Below are 14,546 nucleotides of genomic sequence, written 5' to 3'. Positions count from 1 at the left end.
ATACCTTAGCCCTATGTAAGTCCCTAAAATTTAGAAGCAACCAGACATTCCTGCAGTAGGAGGCCTTTGAATACAAAATAATTTGCAATATTGAAAAATGAAGGACTTTTTTTACACACACACAAGAATAACCAGGAAAACTTAGCAAAGAAGAGTAATGAGATGGGGATAATTCTACCATAAATCAAAATATATAGCCCTTATATTTAAAACAGTGTGGTGTTGGCACAGGAATAGACAGACACACCATGGGAGAGAAAAAACCCAAATAATAGAATCAATTGCATATAGAAATCTAGTATGTAATAAGAACAACCCCTGAATCAGTGAATCAATGAGTGAAATTATATTTCTAATAAGCGATTTTGAGATAAGTAAATATTCATATTAAAGATACCAAGTTGGATCCATTCCTCACATTCCACACCAAGATAAATTCCAAATGGATTAGGTATTTAAATGTTAAAAAAAACAAGTACCAGGAGAAAACATGGTAAAATGGCTAAATTCCTTTATACGCAGAGAAAGGCAAAACTTTTTCCTAATCATGAAAAAAAATATGTGCCAAATAAAAAGAAAAATGACAGGCTGGGATACAGTGTTTGCAACTTACAGTGCAGATTTTAAATTAACACAATATATAAAGAACTAAAAGTAAGAAATGTGCCAACAATTCAATATTTTTAAATGGGGAAAAATAGGCCACAGACAGATTACAGAAAATGAAATGAAAATTGCCCCTACACAGATAAAAATATAATCAATCTTTCTCATATTAAGAAGAATACCAATTTAAAGTACAATAAATTTAAATATTTTTTTCTGGTTAGTAATGGTGCTGCAGTTTCTCACCACATTGTAGTACATTTCTTTGATAGTACTTAACACAGTAGACTTGTGTTATGGTTATTTGAGATGGAGATTTTAAGGAAGTTACTCCCTACCCCTACACTCTTCACCTCACTAAGGGCGAGATTATCTTTTTCTCTCTAGTTCTTAGAATAGTATAATTACCTGATTTGTGCACTTAACTGATTGAACCCCCTATTCAGATGCTTAGCAGAATCATAAGTGCACACCCATAAAACCAGCATCATTTATTCTATTCCAACTTTCTAGTGAGATGCAGCAAAGTGTAGTGGGCAGATACATAGCTTTGCAGCCAGATTATTTAGGTTCAGTTCCTGGCTCTGCAATTTACAACTGTGACTTTAGGCAAGATACTCTCATTCTGTGTTTATATTTCCTTTAAATGGTTATGTAAGTAAAGATAGTTACCTACTTGTAGGGTTATTGTGAGGACTAAATGATTTTTTATATGTAAAACTCTCACAACAGTGCCACCTTGTAAGTTTAGGAGTCATATAAATATTTTCTACCACTATTTTAATCGAGGAAATAGCACTTCATTTCAACCCAAAGAGATTGGAGAAAATCTCGGGAAAAGATGATAAAAGGGAATATATTAGGTTCTGGGAGGGCAGGGAACTCTCTTTTCTATTTTTACCTCCTTGCCTCCCATGATAATTTTGTGACAACAATTATTGTTGCATATTGCGGCAGCCAGTCTTGTACTTACCTTCCTACCCAAAGTGTAGACAACGCTGATTTCCCCACCATATCCTTATTTATCTCTTGTGCTTAGAAGGACCAGTGAGTATCAAGACAGGGGTTATTTTGAAAGACAGGCTTCCAAGCTTTCCAAAATTGTACTGAATAAGTCAAAGAAATTGTTGAGGCAATTGGGATCATGTGCTATAGCTTGGTGTTTGTCACCTTGCAACAGAACAGTAAACATTGAATACCATTCCTTGGCTGCACTTTGGGCAAACCAAATGTTGGTCCTTAAGATCTACCAAAGAATGCATGGGGAATGGGACATCAACTTCTCTAAAATTTCCATCCTTTCAAAACTGTTAATAATAGTAATGATAATAACAGCAATAATATGAGCTGACATGAAAAACTCATATTTTCTTAATCATACGCAGAGTGTGATTAGAGGCATGTTTAGAAAAAATTGTTATTGTTGATCTCTGACATAAATATGAGCAAATTTAATCTGCTTACTATGAAAATACAGTTTCAAGATGAGTCTCCTGTCCCCCTTCCATCACTAAGACCCTTCTATGTAAGAATCTGGAGCTACCTCCTGGTTGGGTCCATTGATGAATGATGACTCTGTAACAGTTGGTAAGAATAAGAAGTTAAGAGTCTGCTATAACCCTCCGGGAACCAGAATCCATCTCAGTTCATATGTCTAATACTCCTGTTGTACAAATAACCTTTAGTTGAGAGTTATAAATATCTACTTGTTTTAAAGATACAGAGTTGGAATAACTCATTTTATTTCTGACAAACCCTAAGAGAAAACAAGAAGCCATACAGTCTGGAGGAAATAGAATAGTCAGCATTGAGATTTGGATTGAATTCTGAACAACTGGGCCATGAATGGACAGAGTGCCCTTAAAATATTTGTTTTATTAAATTAGCTGATTGGGCAATCTGAATTAAATTCAGTGTTGTAGATTGCAGGGGCAGGGATCACAGCACATGTCAGGCAGAAGAGTCCATTTGGATCAGGTATGGGGAAATAGCTAAGCTTAGAAACCAACCTTTGGTGATGAAATATCTTGTCCTTAGGAAATGGGGCTCCAGGCAAGAACGTGTAGACTGATGATCGTCAGTAACCCAGTGACTGGGGAAATAAAAACCAATGTCACAGTGACACTGGCAATGGGGAAAGGAAATTGAATCAGCCTTTTTTCCTAAGACATCTCCTTGAGATGTACCCATTTGCTAAACTATTGGAGGGCTCTTTTTATTTTACTTTCTTGGGAAGGGGACCAGAGCCTGGAATTGGACCAAGCAGTTGGAGGAAGAGACTAAGTGAAGATTGTTTCTAAATTTAGAGGCATGAGAAGAGCAGAAATCCAGGCAAGCGGTTAGAGAGAGTTACTTCCCTGAATGTCTGCTTTCCTCCCAGAGCTTCCCTGAGCGGCAGTCCCAGGTAGTGGGAAGTGGTTGGGCTCAGGAATGAGACACACCTGAGTCTGCATCCTGTTTCCACCATTCACTACTTGTCCCATCTTGTCCAGTTTCCCGAACGACTCTGAGTCACAGCATCATCATCTAGCCAATGATAATGATAATGACTGCAGAGGATTATCATGAGGTTAAATCAGAAAATCTAAGTAGAAAGTCTGGCACAGAGTGGGTATTCAAAAATTAATGTCACTTATTTTGAACTCAGAGAGACCTGAAAAATCTTTTAAAAATTTTGCTCCTTTTTTCATTCAAGCAACTCAAAGATGTAAAAATTTGCCCTCATAATTTGGCTATCAGTACTTTATCAAAATTAAAAATGAACATATGCATTTATCCAATAATTCAGGTTTTAAGATTTTTTTTTTCCCACAGTGATATGAGAAATGTATGTGCCTTTATTCACTTAACTGGAAAAAAACTAGAACCAACCTAACCATCAATTAATAGGGGTAGAGTTAAATAAATTATGATATACTCACACAGTGAAATAATCATGCAGTCTCTAAGATGAACAGAGTAGGTATCTATGAGTTGATTTTAAAATATGGCAAAGAAAAATGTATAATATTATTCCATTATGGTAAAAAAGGCATCTGCGTATGTGTTTGTATGTATAACTATTTTATGGAAGAAGACAAAATACTTTATATTTTAAATGTAGTACATTTAGGGAGTGGTATAAATATGTGAAGGGTTATTTTTCAATTTATACATTACTATAGTATTGAAATTGTAATCCCAACCAGATGTTACTTCTGTGATTTAAAAATAGTAGTTAAAAGTGGTTAGCTTGCTTTTTTAATCCACAGATTTAAGAAAATAGAGAGAAATTTGAGATGACTTAGGACACTAATACAATACTTTCTTTACTACATGTTTTACTTTTTTTCTTTCTTTAAATAATTCAGTTTCACAGAAAAGTACAGGAAAAAATAATAAAACCCTAGACCTAGCATTTGCCATCTTAACATGTGCCCTCTTGATTTCAAATCCTTATTTATGAATAAATAGATAAATAGACAATATATATACTAATATATGAGATGTATTAGTTCTAGAATGTTAGAGGCTCTGTTTTTAACTTCTCTCTGTGCTGTTTCTATTTCTCCTCTGGACTCACTACCTGAAGTGGTTTGCTTCCTTCCCATCCATGTGTTTTTGCCATGGATTTTTATAGCAACCCTTTGTAGTAGGTATTGTTATCATCCTGAGCTTACATATAACAAAATTCAAGCTTAGAAAGGTATAGTAACTTATGCTACCTGCATGGATAGTAAATGGTGAAGCTTAAATTCAAACCAGGGCAATCTAAGTCTTCAGATATATTCCACTAAGAAGTGATTATTTTTTTCTTGTGTGAGTGAATTTACCTTATCTGAATCTTACCGTTATGGGTTGAATTGTGTCCCCCACAAAAGATATGTTTGAATCCTAACCCCAGTACGTTTGAATGTGACCTTGTTTAGAAATAGAGTCTCTGTAGTTGTAGTCAAGTTAAGATGAGGCCATGCTTGGTTATAGGCCCTCGTTCCATGTAACTGGTGTCCTTATAAGAAGGGGAGAGACACAGACATGCATGGAGGGAAGAATGCCATGTGAAGATGAAGACAGAAATTGGAGTGATGCAGCTGTAAACCAAGGGACACCAAAGATTGCCACCCCAAGAAACTAAGAGAAAGACATATAACAGATTCTTCCTTAGATCTTTGAGAGAGAACAGAGCACTGATTTTTAGATTTCTAGCCTCCAGAAGTGTGAGATAAAATAAATTCCTGCTGTTTTCAAGCCATCCCAGTTTGTGGTACTTTGTTACAGCAGAACTAGGAAAACAATACACTTATTCATTTGACAAATATGTGTTGAGCAACACATTATTAGTATAAGCAACAACAAGTAAGAATCTGCATTCTTGAAACAAATTTCCTAGGTCCAGATCCTGGTTCTGTTACTAACTACAGTTAACTTGGGGGTTAATCCCTATATGACTTACAGTCAGCCCTCCTTATCCTCTGCATCCATGGATTCAACCAATCATGAACTGTGTAGCACTGTAGTATTTACTGTTGAAAATACCTGCATATAAGCAGACCCACATAGTTCAAACCTACGTTGCTCAAGAGTCAACTCTTGTAACTGCAAGATTTGGGGCAAGTTATAAACCTCGCTGTGCTTCAGCTCTTCAGGATATTAAGAATGACATGTAGTCTTTACCTGTAACGTAAAAGAGTGAAAGGAGTAAAATAATAAAAATAAAAGCATATTTAGCAATATATAAAACAAAGATATTATGGAGATTATCAACAAAACTAAAAGGGGACACAAACAGTAGATAAACTTAGTAAGACTGGTAGATAAGAAAAGAGAAAATTGGTCGGTTTATATTTTCTAGTTCTTCCTGGTTCAGTCTCGGAAGGTTGTGCTTTTCTAAGAATTTGTCCATTTCTTCCAGGTTGTCCATTTTATTGGCATATAGTTGCTTGCAGTAATCTCTCATTATCCTTTGTATTTCTGCAGTGTCAGTTGTTACTTCTTTTTCCTTCCTAATTCTGTTGATTTGAGTCTTCTCCCTTTTTTTCTTGATGAATCTGGCTAAAGGTTTATCAATTTTGTTTATCTTCTCAAAGAACCAGCTTTTAGTTTTATTGATCTTTGCTATCGTTTCCTTCATTTCTTTTTCATTTATTTCTGATCTGATCTTTATGATTTCTTTCCTTCTGCTAACTTTGGGGGTATTTTTGTTCTTCTTTCTCTACTTGCTTTAGCTGTAAGGTTAGGTTGTTTATTTGAGATGTTTCTTGTTTCTTGAGGTAGGATTGTATTGCTATAAACTTCCCTCTTAGAACTGCTTTTGCTGCATCCCATAGGTTTTGGATCTTCGTGTTTTCATTGTCATTTGTTTCCAGGTATTTTTTGATTTCCTCTTTGATTTCTCCAGTGATCTCTTGGTTATTTAGTAGCATATTGTTTAGCCTCCATGTCTTTGTATTTTTTACAGTTTGTTTCCTATAATTGATACCTAGTATCATAGCATTGTGGTCTGAAAAGATACTTGATACAATTTCAGTTTTCTTAAATTTACCAAGGATTGATTTGTGACCCAAGATATGGTCTATCCTGGAGAATGTTCCATGAACACTTGAGAAGAAAGTGTATTCTGTTGTTTTTGGATGGAATGTCCTATAAATATCAATTAAGTCCATCTTGTTTAATGTATCATTTAAAGCTTGTGTTTCCTTATTTATTTTCATTTTGGATGATCTGTCCACTGGTGAAAGTGGGGTGTTAAAGTCCCCTACTATGATTGTGTTATTGTCGATTTCCCCTTTTATGGCTGTTGGCATTTTATTGAGGTACTCCTATGTTGGGTACATAAATATTTACAATTGTTATATCTTCTTCTTGGATTGATCCCTTGATCATTTTGTAGTGTCCTTCTTTCTGTCTTGTAATAGTCTTTATTTTAAAGTCTATTTTGTCTGACATGAGAATTGCTACTCCAGCTTTCTTTTGATTTCCATTTGCATGGAATATCTCTTTCCATCCCCTCACTTTCAGTCTGTATGTGTCCCTAGGTCTGAAGTGGATCTCTTGTGGACAGCATATGTGTGGGTCTTGTTTTTGAATCCATTCAGCCAGTCTGTGTCTTTTAGTTGGAGCATTTAATCCATTTACATTTAAGGTAATTATCGATATGTATGTTCCTATTACCATTTTCTTAATTGTTTTGGGTTTGTTATTGTAGGTCTTTTCCTTCTCTTGTGTTTCCTGCCTAGAGAAGTTCCTTTAGCATTTGTTATAAAGCTGGTTTGGTGGTGCTGAATTCTCTTTTGCTTATCTGTAAAAGATTTAATTTCTCCATCAAATCTGAATGAGATCCTTGCTGGATAGAGTAATCTTGGTTGTAGGTTTTTCCCTTTCATCACTTTAAATATGTCCTTACACTCCCTTCTGGCTTGCAGAGCTTCTACTGAAAAATCAGCTGTTAGACTTATGGGGATTCCCTTGTATATTATTTGTTGCTTTTCCCTTGGTGCTTTTAATATTTTTTCTTTGTATTTAATTTTTGATAGTTTGATTAATATGTGTCTCGGTGTGTTTCTCTTTGGGTTTACCCTGTATGGTACTCTCTATGCTTCCTGGACTAGATTGACTATTTCCTTTCCCATGTTAGGGAAGTTTTATACTATAATCTCTTCAAATATTTTCTCAGACCCTTTCTTTTTCTGTTCTTCTTCTGGCACCCGTGTAATTCAAATGTTGGTGCATTTAATGTTGTCCCAGAGGTCTCTGAGAATGTCCTCAATTCTTTTCATTCTTTTTTCTTTATTCTGCTCCCTGGCAGTTATTTCCACCATTTTATCTTCTGGCTCACTTATCCGTTCTTCTGCCTCAGTTATTCTGCTATTGATTCCTTCTAGAGTATTCTTAATTTCAGTAATTGTGTTGTTCATCACTGTTTGTTTGCTCTTTAGTTCTTCTAGATCCTTGTTAAATGTTTCTTGTATTTTCTCCGTTCTGTTTCCGAGATTTTGGATCATCTTTACTATCATTACTCTGAATTCTTTTTCAGGTAGGTTGCCTATTTCATCTTCATTTATTTGGTCTTGTAGGTTTTTACCTTGCTCCTTCGTCTGTAACAAATTTTTTTGTCATTTCGTTTTTGGTTTTTTTTGATGGGTGGTGCTGTATTACTGTCTTACTGGTTGTTTGGCCTGAGTCATCCAGCACTGGAGTTTGCAGGCAGTTGGATAGAGCTGGGTCTTGTGCTGAGATGAGGACCTCCAGGAGGCCTCACTCCAATTGATATTCCCTGGGGTCTGAGGTTCCTTGTTAGTCCAGCGGTTTGGAGTCGGAGCTCCCCCCACAGGAGCTCGGCCCAGACCTCCAGCCTGGGAACCAAGATCCCACAAGCTTCGTGGCATGGTAAAAAAAAAAAAAAAAAAAGGAAGAAAGAAAAAAAGGAGCTATACAATATCAAAGAATAAAAAACAAAATAAAATTAGAAAGATAAAAAATATATTAGGAAAAATAAAACTATAATTGAAACAACTGCAACAAGGTAAAATAAAACCACAACAGAAAAAAGAAAAAAAAAGGGGGGGTGGGGAGTGTGGAGAACAAGCCGAAAGGAGAGATCACTAACAGAGTATAAAGAATAAAATAAAATTAGAAAAATAAAAGATTTATTAGGAAAAATAAAAATATAAAAGAATCTACAACAATGAATCAACAAAGTAAAACAGAACCCCAATCTGAAAGAGGAAATAGGAAGAAAAAAAAAAAAAGCCTTGGCTATGGGGGTGGAGTTTAGGCGGGGGGTAGAACTTAGGTAGGGGCCGGGTTTTGGGTGAGGTGGGACCTAGGTGTTGGGGGGTGACGTTTGAGTGTGGGGCAGGGCCTCTGCTTAGGACCCGGTCCCCGGGGGTTCCTCCCATCCCCTTAGGTTTCCGTGGTCCCCCACCGGTGCCTGGTAGGTACCCTAGTTGCGAGGAGACGCGAATTCCGTGTCCTCATTGTACGCCATCTTTGAAAAGAAGGAATCTTAGCCCATGGATTTGGATCATTCAGGTCCCATGGATAAAGCTGATCCAGCCTGAGAGGCTTGTCTCCTCACCCTCTGGGCTGACCAAATTCTTAAAAATTGATCTTTGTTAATATATCTAATAAATCTGACTGAAAATACACTTAATGGTTAAACGTTATAATCTTTTCCATAAAGAATTTGCACATCTTTTATGAGCTTTATTACCTTATATTTATTGCTATTCTTTATGGAATCTTATATTTCTTTGCATTTCCTAATTATTTCATAGTGTATACAAACTGTTGATTTTTATATATAGATCTTTTCTTTAGTAACCTTGCTGAATTATCTTAGTTTGTTGATCCTTTGATTGTCTATATAGAGAAATAAAGAGTACTTTAGCTCCCTTTGTAATTATTATATCTTTTTCTTATGTTATTGCATGAACCAGGACCATCAGTGATGAAAAGGATACTCACTGTACTCGCTTCTAGTCAACAATGTACTTGCTAGTGGCAATTCACAGGAGGTGTACTATGAATGACCAATGATCAAATAAAAGAATGCTCCATCTCATTAATAATCAGAGTGGACCAAACTAAAACCACAGAGATGCCGTTTAACTTACATCTCATTGAAAAATATGACAGCTTCAAATGTGGTGAGGATGTAAAAAGTCATAAAACCACTGACAGAGGACTAAATTTAAGTAATCATTTAGAACATTGGTTCTCCAAGTGTGGTCCCCAGACCAGCAGAATCAGCAACACCTGGGAAATTGTTAGGAAGGCAAATTTTCAGACGTCATCACAGACCTCCTGAATTAGAAACTCTGGGTTTGGGGACCAGAAATCTGTGTTCTAACAAGTCTTCCTGGTGATTCCAAAGTATGCTGAAGGATCCTGTCTTAAAGGGACAAGCTAGTAAGTTATTTGACACTAGCTGGTAAAGATGAAGGTATAACAGTTCTACTTGTAAGTATAAACCCTAGAGAAACTCATATGCATCTATACATGGAAACATGAACCAAAAAGTTCATGGCTGTATTGTTTAGTATAAAATTGGAAATTTATTGTAACTATCCTTCAGTAGGAGAATGGATAAACTACAATACAGTCAAATAATAGACTTAAAATGAATGAGCTAAAGTGAGTAAATCTGGAGAAATAATGTTGAGGGATAAAGCTATGCTGTATAATGCTACTTGAGAAGGTGAAAACTTATTGAATGTTAATGTATGCTAGGTACTGTTTTAAGTGCTTTATGTGTATTTCCTCATTTAATTCTTCAAGCAACTCCATGAGGTAGGAAATGAGATTAGATCCGTATTTAAAAATGAGGAAATGTTAGTACAAAGAAGTTAAGCAACATATGTAAGGTCACATCGCTTGTAGGTGGAAACCTGAATCCAGAACCTGGGCTCTAAGCAGTACTGCTTGTTGGTAAGGAAATGCGTCATTGATACTAAGCTTACAAGAATGCAAAATAAGACCATCTATTATTAATAGATAAAAAACAAATTCAGAAGAGTAGCTACCTCTGAGGACACAAGGAAGAGAATAGGTCCTGGCAAGGTTTCAGCTTGACTGAAAATGTTTCATTACTTTAAAAAATTTTAAAGCAAATAGAGCAAGATGTTAATATTTTAATTTTTTAAAAAACTAGCCATTCTATGCCCAAACTTTCTCTTTGTTTGTAATGTTAAAAATACTTAAGAATGTCCCTAATAAAACATACCTCATCCCTCATGCCACAAAATCATTCTCATTTATTCTTTCAGAATTGGACTTAGAAATACATTTTTAATTTGTTTGAGAACCCATGAGAACTCACAGAATAACTTCGGAGTTACCCAGATCTATGACCTGAGACAAAGTCAGTGAGAGAAACATGTCCATGGAGAACCAGGAATAATTTTGCAGGTGATCTCCTGAGCAAAGTTAAATTATTATTAGGCATTCTGGGCATGGAGATAACTAGAAGGTTTTACTTAAAAGAACAATGGAATTCTGAATCTATTTCACTCTTTGAAATTTAATTTTGAAAATTAACATTTTATGTTTGTGGCATCCAACATAAAGGCAGTGTCTGGTTTACTTCTTAGAGATATCAACTGTCTTAGAAAATTGTTCAGAGCAAGAGATGACTCACTTTGTATAGTTCCTGGACAGACTGGAACAGATTTCAGGCCATCTACTATTATCACTAACTAATAGAGGTCAAGCTATTCCCACCTTCACATCACCAAATTTTAAGCAACATGTGTCCAGCCATCAGTCACAGTCAGATGTAGATAGAGGAAGATGAACGTCATCCATTCTCCTTGTCGTGTTCATCCATCACTGCCTTGGGGAATTCCATAGAGCCTAAGGAGGAACTGTAAGTGGTATAGAAAATAAACCTAGGATGAGAATTTAGGAGATATGTGTGCTTGTCCCAACTGTGTTATAAAAATAATAGAATTTTAGAATGTTACTGTTAAAGGGACCTCATAGATCATCTCGCCCAGCACCATCATTTTGAAGATGAGATTAGATCAGAGTGAGGAAGCGACTTGGCCAATGCCATGTACAACCCATCATCAATTATGTATTGAGAAACGAATGAACTGAAGTGAGAGGTGTTCTCACATACAAGTCCTGGACTCACAGTCTCAGCCTTACTACAGAGCAGTGCGACAGTGTGGCAGATGATTAATAACCTCTCACGGTCCTCTTGATTTTCAGCGCATTAAAGGGGGATACTGTGAGCCCCCTGCCTGCCCTCAGGTTTACTATGAGAGTAGAATGAAATGGAGACATTTCTGCACTTCTCTCTGTTTTGCTTTTGTTCATACCGAGGTATTCAATCTAGATGTGGATGTCATCTAGTCCCCCCAAAATTAAAATGTTCACAAAGACAGAGGTAATTGGAGATCTGTTTACCCATTGTGTGATAAACTGTTGCTTTTCCTACTCAGCCATTGTAGCAGAAGTGTGTTTGTGTTGTGTGTGTGTGTGTGTGTGTGTATTGGGGGTAGACAAAGTAGAGGCAGGTGAGGCAGGGGAAGATGCATGAAGCACCCAAAAAGTGGCAATAGCAATTTGGAAAACAGCCTAAGAAGGGGTCAGTGGTGGGAGGCTGGAATTGGAAAACAAACTTCCAGTTTTATAATTTGAGCAAAAGATAATTCTAACCAAATCAGTCTTACAGGGATTAAAACAAAATAGTATGTATATCTGGATGTTCCAGGCTACCTCTTCTGCCCAAACCTAATTCCATGTAACATCTTCACATATGATCCAGAAACAACTCAGCATCCTTCCTGTGTCGTAATGTATATTGTGCTTCTTGAAAGCATGGCTGATGCAAGCATTGAAGGATGCGAAATACCCATGTCACTTGTCACTAGTAGAACCGAGCTCCCAATTAACCTTTTCCACCTGCCCCAGTTACCATGCACAGGTCTGCACTTCTCAATATGGGGATCCTACTCTTGTTGTTTAATTGACCCAATAAAGCCACAGAATGAATATTCATGGATGTTAATTTCAGTTGAAAATTTAAGGGAAATATTGTTATGTAACAAACAATTTAAAATATTTTCACATAAAATGGACATACATTAGTGTAGAATGCAAAACCTGCATGCTTATGGAAAAAACAATGACTACAAGAAATTTCCCATAAACTTGTGCTTCAGGTGATCTCATAGGCCCTGGGACTGTGCGTTTGTTGTCTGTGCTGTAAAGGAGAAATGTCCCTCATCACTTCACCTATCATGTACCAGGCATTGGACGAGAGTTGTCCTCTGGGAGGAGCTGTGACCATGGGTGAGATGGATTTGCTGGGCTGAAGTCACATGCCATAGAGGAACCCAACTGAGAGCTGTCAGCTAGCAACTGCAGCTGGAACCGTGAGCCACAGTCCTGAACGGGGATCTGGGCAGTGCCCAATGGGACCCACCACATCCCGTGTCTGCTGGCTGCTCCCTATCTCACCACTAACTACTGGTGAGAATTATAGGACTCACCATGGGTCTGATATGCAAATAAACATAGCCTGAGAGATAGCAGCTATTTCCAGTGAGAACCATCTATTGTCTTCAAGGACTGCCAGTGTGGATTAAATTCGAAAGCAAGTAAACACAGGGAAAGTCTTTTCACACACCAACAAATAAGATCATTTTCCAAAATTACCATTCTTTTTGACTCCCTTCCTGTTCCCCTTCAAACAAATTATTTCCATTTCAGGGTGCCAGAATTTGTACTTAATGATTGAGAGATTTGGGTGAGAAAAGCCTTTCCTCTCTTTATGTATGTATTCACCTGTGTAATATAACAGTCATAAAATTGATCCAGCTAGTTAGAATTCATTATAATATCCTTTAGGGCTAAAAACGTCCCAACCAAACAGTCTTATTTCTTTTTTTTTTCTTAAGGCTCTTTCATCAGTTTTCTTCCAGGAAAGAGAAAGGAGGAAAATGTACTTGAAAATGTCTAAAATGTTTTATTTATGTAAAAGTTTAATGTTTCAAGGTTAAAAGAATTTGACAATATGTCTTTTTTTTTAATTTGGGAACTTCAAAAGTCGTAAAATTAAAAAAATCATCAAAAGGCCCTCAGGTATGTGCTCAGGTGTAACTCACCCACCTGATGCTAAACGCTGGTGGGAGTGCTGTCTTCATACAACAATCTTTGCTTTTCCTCAACCTCATCCCAACTCAGGGATTAATCCTTTCCCTTTTTCCTACCCACTTAGGAGACTAGGGCAGGGTAAGGAGAGATAAGCTTGGAGATACGTGACAAAGCAAACCCAAATATTAAAATACTAAGAAAGATAAAAAGAGGGTCTGAGATTAAAAAAATGGTAATATACCATGAACTAAGGGGCAGGGAAAATTAACTTACATGCACCTGCAGTCAGGAGAAAGGAAGGGGATGGGGGAGAAAAAAAAGAATGAGCCTTATAAGAACTCAAAGAAGGGAAAATCATTGCATTTATTTGGATTTGGTGTTATTTAGGGTTTCAGGCAGATGCAGAAAGTAATCGTTTTCAGAGAGACAACAGGAGAGAACAAATTTTGGAGAAAACACACATGAAAATAAAAAAGTTATTGAAAGTAAGCTATTACATGGATTTTGACTTGCTAGTATCTAATTTCTTAATTTTTTACTCAGAATGATCATATTATTTTAAAATTTTAAAATCACCTTTAGGAACTAAAAAACACTGGCTTTCATTTAACAACCTCAGTCCTTTGTTTCCACTTCCCAGAGAGAAATCATTCATGCTATTGCTGGAATCTCCTTATTTATTGCCCCTTGAGACCCAAGCAAGGACCAATACTTTAAGACCCTGTCTCAGTTAGCAACTGCTGTGAGACAAATACAACAGAAAAACAACAACAACAGGGTCTGTGGTGGTGAATTTGTAGTGTGTCCACTTAGGTAAGCTTGACCTGTGTTTCCCAGAGTTTCCTCTGTTGTGTCATTCTAGGTCAGTGTGGGCCACTAGAGATGTTTTGCTGCAGGGGGGCAGGTGGAGGTGACGGCTGCATGTTTGTGTGCTGGGCAGGTGGGTGTGGAGTGTGCAGTTCGGTAACAGCACACCCAGAGCTTGTCTCCTGGGTCACCTTGCTGCCTGGGCTGCAGCTCCCTCAGCCACACTGGATCTCCTCCTCCAGCCAGACGCATGTCAGGTCTTCCTGCAGGGACACCCCTATCATCTAAGCTGGAGCCTTCCAGGGATGAGCAACGGATGGGAGTTCCAGGCAGTCCTCACTGCTCACCCTCACAGGTTCCAGTGTGTCTTTGCTTCCCCGGCTTTGTGGTCACTTTCTTTTCCCAGGTGCCTGCTCTTGAACAGTAATTAGTATCAAGGTTGCAAAGCACAAAGAGCTTTCTTTGGGGTATTAGGAATTGCAATTTGGGAGACACAGTTTTGGGTGAAACTGAAAGAGTGTTCCAGGGAAGAGAAAATGTTTCAGGCTTAT

The 14,546-nt window shown here is 37.2% G+C and overlaps 1 pseudogene; it reads right to left on the bottom strand.

Annotated features, from left to right (window-relative positions):
• The window catches only part of LOC133075108 (nitric oxide synthase-interacting protein-like), a 96,036-nt pseudogene extending 83,514 nt beyond the window's left edge, over positions 1-12,522 (bottom strand).
• Between the last annotated feature and the right edge of the window lie 2,024 nt (positions 12,523-14,546).

Source organism: Eubalaena glacialis, chromosome 15 (assembly GCF_028564815.1).
Source record: "Eubalaena glacialis isolate mEubGla1 chromosome 15, mEubGla1.1.hap2.+ XY, whole genome shotgun sequence".
Classification (NCBI taxonomy): domain Eukaryota; kingdom Metazoa; phylum Chordata; class Mammalia; order Artiodactyla; family Balaenidae; genus Eubalaena; species Eubalaena glacialis.
Note: the sequence above shows the minus strand (reverse complement) of the source record. Positions and strands in the feature narration are given on the sequence as shown.